At 33.0% G+C, this 12,982-nt stretch overlaps 1 protein-coding gene and 1 long non-coding RNA gene across 6 annotated transcripts in view; one reads left to right on the top strand and one right to left on the bottom strand.

Annotated features, from left to right (window-relative positions):
• The window catches only part of CCDC82 (coiled-coil domain containing 82), an 80,513-nt gene that overhangs the window by 47,241 nt on the left and 20,290 nt on the right, over window positions 1-12,982 (top strand). The window lies entirely within an intron of this gene.
• Window positions 1-12,982, bottom strand: part of LOC116422503 — a 34,709-nt gene that overhangs the window by 15,833 nt on the left and 5,894 nt on the right. The window lies entirely within an intron of this gene.

Here is a 12,982-nt window from a genome sequence, read left to right as displayed (position 1 = left end):
TTCTGGCGTTGGAAAGCCAAATCTGAACTCTTTAGTTCTTCCCAGCCAGTCATCAGTGTGGGAAGGCCTGCATTTCTCTATCATGTAAGGTAATGTGTTTTTTCATAACTCTTGTGCAGTGATTGACCGGGTTCCTATGAAGAATTTATGCTATGAATACTGCTCAAAAAGTTCATAGCAAGTAGAAAATTCAAAATTTGGTTTTATTGATTAAATAAATTATTGTAAACCTTCTGCCTTTCTCAATGTTTTATGTATTACTTTTACTGATGAACTTATTTGATAAATTACATATGAATCAGTAGACAACGATATAGCATGTGTCTGATGTGATGATATATCAAACATGGGAACAGGATTTACCCAACTGTATGTTTGTGGAATTAAAAATACCTTGTCATATATCATGTTTACTAATCCTAAACCTGTCCCAGAAAAAGTCTCATCTCTTTGATTGTGGAACCAGCTCATAGTGGTAGGTGAAAGTCAAACAGAATATAGAGATAAATATCAGTTCTTAACAAGGTAGGGTTTGGACCTAGAGAGAAAGAAGAGCAGCTATGGAAAATTGTCTAGAAATACATTTCCAAGGGATGGAGATGGACTAAACAGGACCATCAGTTTTTATTGAGGCTCCTCTGAACATCCCATAATCCATAATACAAGAAAACCAAGTTCCCTCACTTTTATGGCAAAAGATATCCATGATCTTAAATGTCTTGAGATACAGCTATATCACTGAAAAGTATTACCTGCCATTAGGAAACCAGGATTAGCCACATAGTGCAGTCATGAGCATTTTTCTTCTTCATTGACAGAAAAAAATTCTTCCATAGTGGCCCATGTCTCTGGACTTAAAATTAGTAGGGCTGGCTGAAAAGCAGGTATTCATTGAATACTTGAATGAATCCACATAAATTTCCCAATTCCACATGAGAGTATATAAATCAATGATGCATTGGATTAACAAGTCCATTTTAAAAATGAAATAATCTAAAGTTTTAAGTCCTGTGACTCATTCACAACCTTCATAAAACAAAGCCCACTATGACCCAACTTAACCTTATTTCCCAACGAGAACCTAGACTGGTATGACAGTGAAGTTACATTTGAGAAGGTACCCTTTTTCTCACATCACTCGGGTACCTTAAGGAACTGAGGTTTCATGAGTATTTTTGTAAAGAAAATTTGATGGGTTCAAGTAATCTTAGGGAAAAGAAGTCTGTCAAGAATTAAGGACAGCTCATAAAGAACATATTAAAAAGAATAAGCTTAAAGCCTCTAGGACACAGAATATAGAGAATTTGTGATAAAAGATAGATGAGTCAAATAGGATGAAAAGGCAGAGTCGGTAGTCCATATTAGTGAGGGCAATGCCCACCTCAATGAAACCAGAGGTCCTTTGATGAGAATATCATAGCTTATAGGAAACATCAATTGATTAGGTTATTCAGATTTGTAGCTTTTTTTTTTTTAACTTATTTTTGGAATCTGTATCTTTTGGATTTAGATGTGGAAGGGACTACTTCCTTTTTTTTACAAATGAGCAATCTAAGACTCAGTAATGTGAAATGACTTGTCCAAGTTCACATAGGTATTAAGTAGTAGATCCTGGTTTCAAACACAAGACAACTAATTCCAATCCAATACCTTTTCTACTCTCTCAAACTGAAATCTTGTATCCATAGTATAAAACTACCATATCGGTAGTAAAGGTTGGAACAATAATCATAATAATAAACAATAATAACAAATAATTTTCTGAAAATAAAGTAAACTAGTACAGTTTGATTTTAATTTCATCTGACAAAACAAATATATAAATTCTGGTAGTAAAATTGTCTACCATTTCTCATCAGTAATTATCCATATCTTCTATTTATTTATCAGTTAATTTATTATTGGTTCTGATGATTAGAAAAGCTTTTCCCCTTGGAATTATGGTCCTATCTATGTAAGTACTTCTTTGAGCAGTACCAGCCTCAATTCATCCACATATTTTTATCCTGCCTAATTTTTCTCCTTGGAGTCCTTCTATATATCCTCCCCAGGGTGCCCATGCCTAGGGAACTTCCTCTAGATCTCTTAACCTTTTGTGAGTATTCCTGTATCACTTGGGCTTTCCATCTGTTAGCCCTCATTATATGACCATCTCATCTTATTTCCCTTTCATACTTTTTTTTTAAGTGTTGCTGCCTAATTATGCCCATCATGTGTCACTCCATTGTCTTTTGGGTAGCCTGTGATTTTGATTCTTTGGAGACTGACTCTCTGATATCTAACCATTTGGTATCCCTGGAAAAATATCGGTTTAAAAATATGGGGTTTTGGTTTGGGGGGAAAACATGAAAATGCTCAGAGATTTGCCAAATATAATTCATCGTGTTCAGGTCTAGACTTACCTTGTTATGTGCTTTGCCTATAAAATACATGTGTTGATGGACCAGCATTATGTTAAATATTAGTACTATTGAGGACACATATGCAGGTTACTCTAATATATGAACCTGTTTAGCTAGAATTAGAAGATGAAAAAACAAAACAGATTTTAGAGATTTTGAAAAGAGGTTAAACCCAATGGGAAATTTTAATGCAAAAATAAAATTTGACATGGCCAGCCTCCTTGTTCAAAACCTCATCACTTCTCACCTGAACCATTATGGTGGCTTAATAATTAGTTTCCTTTCTTCAAATCTCTGCCCTCTCCACTCCTTCCACACAGCTGGTAAATTGGTATTCAAGTAACACACATCTGAAAATATTACTCGCAAAGTTTCTTTAGCTTATTAACCTCTAGAATAAAATACAAATTCTTTTATTTGCTTTTTAAAACTCTTCAGAGTCTGGTTCAACCTGTCTTTATAGAACAAAGGTTCTTAATCTGGGGTCCATTACCTTTAAATAAGAAAAATGTGATAATAACTATATTTTGATATAACATTTCTTTTGTAATTCTGGGGCTTTTTCATTTTTCATTTAAAATCATTATTCTGAAAAAGGGTCATTAGGATTTACCAGGTTACCAAAAGAGTTCATGACGTGAGAACCCATGCTCCAGACTAATTTCATATTACTGCTGTCATACACCAGATTGCATACTTGGTATTCTCCATACATGATATTTCATCGCCCACCTCCATGTCCTTACAAATTGTCCTTCATGCCTGCAATGTTTTCCTCTTCACCCCTGCTTTTTAGAACCATTAGCTTCCTTCATCACTCAGTTTATGTGATAACTTCCTGCACAAGTTATTTCCTTATTTCTCCAATTATTTCACACACACTACTTATTTTGTATTTCTCTGTGTACATTTCATTTCATCTCTTCTCCTTCCCTGGTAGAATATAAACTCTTTGTGGGCAGAGCCTTTTTTGTTTTTATATCCCCAGCACATAACCGAGGGCTCTTGCTATGTGATAGTCACTTAATAAATTCTTGTTGAATTGAATTTTATTGCTTTTTCATTTGATATATTAACAGATAATATGCTGACAGTGTAATATATTGAGAATTGCCAATTCATTTGCCAGTGAATCTCTGAACGATCGATCCTGTTTTATTTTATTCCCTGGATTACTATGGAAATTTTAAATATTTTTTGTTAGAAAAATCTCCTAGTTATCTAGAAACATAAAGATGCCAAATTACAAAGGACTCCTATTCTACCTAAAAACATTGTCGCATTGAATTGAAGCAGTGGTATGCCTCTTATATTGTGTAACCATACTTTATTGATGACAGAGTAAAGAGATACCCACCGGACAGTTGTGGAATAAAGGGGAGAGAAAATTGGTAAACCAATTAGGGCAACCAATTTAAAATATTCTCAGCTGAGGTCTATTACCATCATGTTTTCATAAGAAGAACAAAAGTGTAGTCTGGATATTCTCTGTACTTGTACTGTTTTTTTTGACAGGAAACATTGTATTATATTCTCTAAAATAAGAAACATTTTATTGTATTCCTTAAAATTGCAGTTGCAAGGGATTTGGCAATGATTTTTGGTAGTTGACTGAAGAAAATTCCAACTATAATCTTGCCAGAAATGAAGACTAAAAATTCCATAATTGTTGCTACAATCAATTTCCTTGCCTTCTTTAAAATAGTAGGGTTAGCATCATTTTATAAATCTGATTTTATCTGCATTGCAAACTCTTTTAGTATGCCAAAGTTGTCCACAGAAAAACCGCTGTTGGCAATTATAACAGTTTACCTAGGATAATTTTTGTGGCTGCTTTTGAGATAAAACAGTGGATGTTAAGAGGTTTAAATTCAAGTTACTTAATAAGACAAACTTTTTTGTAGTTACAAAATATTTTAATATATTATCACATTTGATCCACACAACAATTTTATAAATTAGGTAGAATAAATATTGGCCCGCCTCAAATTAGGTCTCCCAAGTCTAAATCTGTTGCTTTTTATTTCCATATTTTATAACTAATTTTTAAATTGGAGAGAAGAATAAAAATATTTAATTTTTCAGTTTCAGTAGATAACAAACACATCTCTTACCTCTTTACTTCTATTAACAGCCTCGGATTAGATCTCTGCCTATCCAAACTACTATTCTTAATTTTTTCTTTAAAATTCTTTAATATAACCTTATTTTACAAAGTGGCTAGTATGTTTTGTTTCAAAAATCTTGTTAAAGAATTTCTAAATTTCATAGAACATAATAGATGTCTATTATAACATGTGTCTCCAGTGTTGTGTGTGTTTACATTTTAACATACATTTTTTACTTGTTACATGAATTCAGATATACTTCAAGTCAATTTATGTCTCCTGAACCACAATTATACATAACAAAAACTTAAACTTAGTATGGTAAAGCCTCTAAGGTAAGGATTAGTTTGGACTAACAATACCAATATAATATAAAGTACCTGTGTTGCATTTTGAAAAATCCAGTAAACTTAGTCAAAAGATGTGGATAGAGATGTAGTTTCCTTAGATGTGACCCTTTTCATATATTGAAGGGAGAGGGAAATTTTGTTATTTTAGAAAGAGGATAATTTCATTTCTTTTATATGAGCTTTTTTACTGACAATTTTTAATTGTTAATTATGTAATATTCTCTCCCAAAGTCCCCCATTCCATCTACTGGTCTTTGAATTTTACACAAGAATCAGGATAAGTGTGTTGGTGAGAATATATACCAGCAAAGAGCTTGGTTTGTTTCTTTATTTTTTAAATGTGTAGATGAAACTTTATCTTCTTTTATGAGGTTGGGTTTTTTTTCATTATACTTAGAATTGTAGTTTTTTATTCCATAGTGATCCAAATACAATAAGATTATTGCTTCCCACAGATGTTATTATTTAATATTCATTGGACATTAACGTGCTTTTATTTTAATACTAAAGATGGAGTTTTCAAAGTCCTTATTTCTTAAAAATCTAAACCCAACTTAACAATTTAACACATAGCAACAAAATTATACAACAGAAAAGGGGGTAAGAACATTGAGATGTGTAATTAAAATGTAAGATAATATACCAAAACCCTCAGTTAAATCCTAAAGTAGACATCATAACTAGGGACTATAAATTTCAGAAATAATAATTTGACTTAAAACATAGGTTTCTAGGTATCAAAAATGTTTTTCAAATTTAACATCCTTGTAAATTATGTTTTGAGTACAAAACATTAGAATATTTTTATAAGATTTATATCCACAAATTTGGTGTGTATTTATATAAATAAACAGATTCCATAAATAAAGATCCCCCTCCCCTCATCTTTTGCCCTTTGTTGAAGGTGACTCATTGTAACTACATTGTTCCCTTGTCTTATAATGGAACAATTTGTTGAAATAATCTATTTTTGCCCTTTGTGATAAAAGGTTCACCACCAGAAGGTTGGCTATCAGGTGACAATTTGTTTTTCCTGTAGCAACACAGATAAAAATACTAAGTGGCCCTAGTTAAATATTACTATGAAGAGTGGCAGAGGGGTAGGAAAGGGGACAGAGAATTCTATGAATACTGCCTATAAGCATCAATCATCTCATTGATGATATGAACTGTGTCCAGTGATCAAGGGTCATTGGACACAACTGTAGATAGCACACAACATACATAATGACATTTCCCCTGTAAGTGAAATCAATAAACAAGCATTTTTAAATGATTATCATGTGTCAGGTATTACACTAAGTATTGGACATGCAAAGAAAGGCCAAAACAGTGTTATAATTCAATTGAAGGATGTCGGGCTCTCCTAGGAAAGGCAAACAAGCAAACAAAAAAGTCAGTGTGGTTGATTTTATCATGTACAAAAGACAAGATTCATCATTTCATGAAATTTGACCCTCTTGAGCCCTCATAAACATAAGAAGCCATCTTGAAAATAATTACAATTTATTTACTAAAAATTCATTGCAGAGGATGAAAAATTAGAATTAATTAGTTCAGTGAAAAACTTGGCAAGATCTTCCAAGTAAATTCAATATATCCCTTCATACTTGGTAGCTTCTATGCAAAAACAGATGGAGGAGAGGAAACTAACACTTATTGGAAAATATGTTGGAATTGAGAAATATAGAACTATATGATACTCAGAAATTATATACCTATACATTATGAATATTTGATTCAAGAAGAGGTGGAGATTGTAGAAAGTACCAAGACACAACATAAAACATGAATTCGATTATATTTTAACATACTTAGTCATTTGTTACAACTGCAGAGGTCATTTTATAATCAGCTGACTATACAATCAGATTATAGTTAGAGCAAAAATCAAAATAAATACTAAAGAAGAAAAAAGAATAAAACTGAGAAGACATCTTCTCATTATTACCACAGCTCCAATATAGCCTGAATAAACAACTAATTAACCCTTCAAAATGGGAAATGGATAAAATGAAAAACATAGACTCTGCTATTTAAGATATATTATTAAGGTAGTATAAAAGGCATCATCACAGACATGTATAACCAGAAAAAAGAAATGGATTAGTCCAATTAGTACCAGCATCAAAAGATAAAGTCTCAAATGCCACAATGAGACTCACAAAATATTTTTAAAAAGCATTTTAGGTAAATATGGATATAATGGATGATTTATTAAAATATATGGACAAGAATTCCTTGGCATAAAATGGTGGAAGATGACATCTCATAATGGCAGAGGTTACATATTTATGGTTACACAATTGACTGAGAACAGAGATTTTTGGCCTAAGTGGACCTGTTATGTATTGATTTTAAGAAATTTACTATTAATTCCAAAGTATGTGGAAAAAGAACTAGATGTTTGCTAGTCGTTTCTATTGCTATAGATAATATATGTAAAGTGCCAGAAAAAAGTTTCCTACTGAAGATATGACCAAAATTTTTTTTTGTTTGTTTGTTTTTTAGTAAAGTTCACAGCACTATGAAAGATTGGTCTAACACCATCTACAAATAAAGTGGGTGAAAAATATATATTGTCCAAACTATGACATGCCCCTGAATAGATATTTTGTTGAGTTAATCCATCTTCATAGATATGTTTCTACACAGAGAAAGGTACTAGACCTGTGTCATTGGTACAGAGAACTCCAAAGTGATGGGACTCCTTCTATCAATGCAAGTCAGCATCTTTCTCAAAACACATAAATTTCAATCTATAATTATTAAGTATTTACTGTGACCCTTACTATGCTGAGCCCTTAGAATGTAGTGATTAAAACAATCCTTACTCACACAAGGTACTTGCAATCTAATATAACAATGTATATACATATATGACAGATATAAATGGAATAAATATGAAGCAAGTTTGGAAGAGAAGACTCACAAGGGGATCAGAGGAAAGGTTTCATGTAGAAGCTTGTACTTGAACAACATCTTAAAGAAAGATACTCTCTGAGGAAGATCTAAGAAGGGCACTTCTGTCATGGAAGACAGCCTGTAAAAAAAAATGATGGTGATGAGAGATAAACAAAGGAGAAGTCAGTTTGACTGGATCACAGAGTGATCCATGAGGCTAGAAAATAATCGTAAGGGGCTTAAATTAAAGCTAAACAGACATGTTTATATTTAACTCTAAAGACAAAGGGAGATCAGTGGAATTTTTTGATAGTTATCTCCAATTGAGGAAAATCACTTTGGCATCAGTATAAAGGATGAACTGAAGTAGGGAGAGATTTGGGCAGAAGACTTAAAATTAAGTGGCTTTTGCAATTATCTAGGCAAGAAGTGATCATGTGAACTAAGGTAATAGAAGGGACTGAACATGAGTGATATAGTGGGGAAAATTAATAATATTTGACAAATGATTAGATATGTGGGGTGAGGGACAGTAAAACGTTAAAGATAATACCAAGGTTACAAATATGAAGCACTGAAAGAATGCTGGTACCTTCAACAGGGAAATATGAAAGAAGGATGGATTAGAGTAGAGGGTGGAGATTATGTGTTAGACATATTAAGTTTGAGATATCTCTCTCTAGCACAATGTTTGTTATGCTCACTAGGCTATTGATAGAGTGGAATTAAAATTCACAAGAGAGCCTGGAGCAAGGTATATAAATAATAAAAGGAGAGAGTTTTTTTTAATTAAACCTATAGGAGCTAATGATGTTATTAACAGTATAGAGTTAAGAGTTGGGAGTCTAGGAGAAAGCCCTAGAGAATACCATAATTAGAAGATATGGTCTGGGTGATAATCAAGAATGGAGCCTGAAGAGCAGTCAACAGATAGGAGAAGAACCAAAAGAATAAGTGTCATAAAAGTCCAGAAAGGAGAAAGAGGTCACCAGTGTCAAGTGCAGCAGAGAGGTCAAGAACGATAAGGACTGAAAAAAGACAATCAGATATTATAGCTAAAAGCTCATTGTTAACTTTGGAGAGAGCATTTTCAATTGAGTGATGATGTCAGAAGCCAGATTCCAAAGAGTTGAGAAGAGAGAAAAGCAATGAGGATAGATAGTTTTTTTTCAAGATCATGGCTGACAAAGGAGAGATATGTAAGAAATATAGATACTAAGGGAAAAGAAGTGAGGATAGGAGGTGATATGGATAGGTTTTGAGATAGAGACGGAATTGAAAAGAAAAAAAAAACTTGGCAAAGTTTTTGAGAAGTAGCAGGGAGTGAGATATGGAATCATCTGAGAAAGAATAAAAGGATTGCTTGGATGCAGAGAGCCCAGTTATGAAGACCATTATATCAATTCTTGGTTTGACTATGAATTCTTAGATACTTTATAATGAATCTTTAGATTTGGAGCTAGTTAAGTAAATATTTTTGTGAGAGAGTCAGGTGACTGCTCAATTTTACGTTATAAAAGAATTTATTTCAAGGCAACCTGTCTCATGCTTTATCTGAGAGAATAAAGTTAGAAATATGATGGACTGAAGTAAATACACATCTTATTTTAAAAATATATTCACTTGTAAAAACAAAGGTCAATAGCTAAAGAGTGACTCATCCTGGAAAGCTCAGTGTTGACAAGTACAAGCAATTGATTCATAGCCAACAGTTCTTTTTTCATTATTCTGCTTTGGGAAAAATAAGTGAAATGGGACTTTTTTTCCCCTCCTTTTGTTTTAGAAGACATAAAACTGACTGCCTCTCCAAAAGAAGCCTAATTAATATAATGTTGAAGTGACAGTTTTAGAATTTCCTGGGGTAATAAAGAAATATACTTAAGGTCCCTATTTATCAGAAGCAGGACTTGAATTCTTATCTTTTTGATTTCAAGGCCAGCTTTTTATCCATCATACCACACACACACACACCACACTTTCCTATATGATAAACTAGAATTAAATGAATTAAGAATGTGTTGCCCAGGCTACTATGTGTAGCTGGGTAGACACTATTCAGCTCATTCATCAGCATCTTGTATCTTGGTCAAGCACTAGAGCAGAGCCAAGAAATGAAGTGGAGAATTAGAGTAGATCAGACTGCATTTGGGAAATTTTCAACATTTTCTATGGTCTCTACTGGTGATAAAAAAACACGTCTTTTAAAAATCTGTATTCTTTATATGAAGGTATATGGTTATGAATTATGGAACATAACAGTTTCTAAAGGCCCAAAATTTTGGGTAACCTACAGGGTACTTGTAGGCATAAGTAAGCTGAAGCATATTCCTAGTAATGACTTGTTATAAAAAGTGGAGCAAAAAAAATTCACCCAAGTAATAAATATATGATGAGGAAAGCAATTAGGCCAGTCATGTTTTGAAAACCAGGGATAAATAATGGGCATTCTGATTATTATACTTGTACTGAAGAAAAGTTAAAAGTTATAAAAGCAATGCTTTCATCATGTTGACTAAATCATATATGGAGAAATTCTGGGAGAACACACAAAAAATATGCACAGACTGAAAAAGAATGAATGGTTTGTAATTTGCATTGTTGGAGGAAGTAATCACACTGATGAAATCACAGGCCTATTAAAATTTTGAAGTATGGATTTTTAATTCCAAAATTTATGATTCTTAAAAGGCTATACTTTATTCAAAATAAAATTAAAATTATTTCCATTTTCTATTCATAAAACTTTACAAAATATATTTTTAAAAACTCATTCAAAAACTGTTCAAAAAACTGTAAAACTTAAGAAAAAGCATAATCAAATGCTGTGGATTTAAGTTAAAATTAATGATTTCTCTGGTTCACAAAGGTTGTCCGTATGTTTCAAGTTAGCCCTACATTTTTCTACTGATGCTTTTTTAAATGTCCATGCTACAAAAAGTTTGAATACATAAAGTAGCACAGCATAGTTAAAAGAGGACTAGACATGGGAGTCAAAAGTTCTGAGTTCTGATTCTAATTATGGTGTGACCTTGGGGAAATACTTGACTTTTCTGAGCTTCAATTGGATTAGATGAACTCTAAAATTAGAGGGATGCACACAGATGTCACTCATTAATTTTAATTTTTAAAAATGTGTATAGAAGATAGAAGCAAAAGTAGTTAACAGGATTAATATAAGAACATGGGACAGTACTCTAAGAATAGTGTTGGTGGTACAATGGATAGAATGCAGGCCCTGGAGTCAGGAAGACCTGAGTTCAAATGCAGCTCAGATACTTAATACTTAATATCTGTGTGATCCCCGGCAAGTCATTTAATCCCAAATGCCTCTCCAAAAAAAAAAAAAGTAGTCAGTAATGTTATATTTCAGAACAGGAAGTGAACAAAAGATTTGGGGAAAAGGGAAGATGAAGATCAAAGAAAGGAAAAGACACATAGGATGGATGGGACAATAGAAAGGGCAAAAGTACCCCATTCTTATGTGCTTCTGAGAACTAGTCTAATGTGGTCTCTTTAAGATGACTGTAGAATTCCTAACTAACTAGTGGAAGAATAGAAGGATGGATTATATCCCACCCTACCTGAAATACCATTTGAGAGACTTGTTTCAAAGGCATCACAACCTTCTGCCAGTATCACCTCACACTCTCAGCTTTGTACAAATTAACAACCTTTTTCCTTGTACTACAAGAATCAACTCCTCAGGGTAATTAGAACCTAACAATGACCCAGATACCCATCATTGGGTAAATTCCTCTCTTCCCCCAATACTCAGATCCTATTCTCCAAATCATGGTTTTAATAAGTGCTCTGGAGAACAGAGCAATGATTAATAAAATTAATGTTTCCTCCCACCTTTTCCTTTTCAGTAGGATAGCAAGTTGCAGAAGATATATAAAGATGGATTAGTTGTAGTCTGTATCACACAATTTTAATATTTTCCCCCAAAACTCACCCCTCATTTTATTTCCCCTATATCTGTCATGATATACTTTAATTAATTCAAATTTACAATGTTGGAGTCATCCTTTACTCTACTTTTATTTACCACACATATCCAATAAATTGTCAAAAAAAAACATCTTATTCCTATCTTCACAGCATCTTGCATCTTTCCCCTTGTCTTTATTAATACAGCTATTACCAAACAACTTCATCATTCCTGATCTAGACTACTTCAATAACTTCCTAATTAGTCTTCTTGCCTCAAATCTCTCTCCCTTCTCCAATCAATCCTCCATGTAGAGCTATTTAAGTGAGAAGTACCATTCTGCTACTAAAACTTTATCCAGTAAGCTTTAGTGATAAACTATCTCCACAATAAAATAAATTTCTTTGTTTGGCATTAAAAACCCATCAAAATATGATCCTTTCCCTACTATCCTACCTTTATTAAGCGCTTCCCCCTGTCCTGCCCAGTAAAGTTCAGCCAAACTGTTCACCCAATTACCATATGACATTTTTTGTCTTCCATCTCTGTGCCTTTTCACCTCTATCCTTGGAAAACACTCCTTAATTCTGTCTTCAAGATTCTTTTGTTTCTTTCAAGACAACTCAAGCATCACCTTCTATACAGTCTTTACTGTTCCCTCCTAACTTCTAGTACCCTCCCTTTTCTTATTACCATGTATATATGCTCTACATATGGCTTATCCCCCCTCTCCAAGAACACAAGCTCTTTGGGTACAGGTAGTTTCATCTCTTCCTTTGTATCTCTAGCACCTAGTGGAAATGTTTGGCATAAGTATTACTTAATAAAAGTTATTTGTTAATGCTGGGAGGAATTTCCAAATCAGTGCAATCACAGATTAATTGTGAATTTAAAAGATTTAGGTGTTTGGTTTCAACATTTAGAAAATTAACTGAATCCTTAAATCATGAAACAAAGCTATAAGAAGAATAAAAGGTGTTTTTTTTAAAAAAAAAAAAAGATACAAAAAGAGAGGCAATAAATTTCAAAAAGACTTTTTGAATCTAGACTCAAATATTGGAAGGGGTGGAGGGGAGGGCAGAGAATGCAATTACTTTACCCTGAAGTATTTATTTGGTAAATGCTACCAAAGCAGATAAACAAAAACAACTCCAAAAACCTTCATCAGGAAATATTATATATGCCAACATTTTCTGCACACAAACAGTTTCTGTTTGTCTCCTGGGAGTGTATTTAAAAGAACTACTGAACTTAAGGATGTGCTATACATATTTCTTTCACACACAC

This window comes from Sarcophilus harrisii, chromosome 3 (genome assembly GCF_902635505.1).
Source record: "Sarcophilus harrisii chromosome 3, mSarHar1.11, whole genome shotgun sequence".
Lineage (NCBI taxonomy): Eukaryota > Metazoa > Chordata > Mammalia > Dasyuromorphia > Dasyuridae > Sarcophilus > Sarcophilus harrisii.
This window is presented reverse-complemented; position numbering and strand designations above follow the sequence as displayed.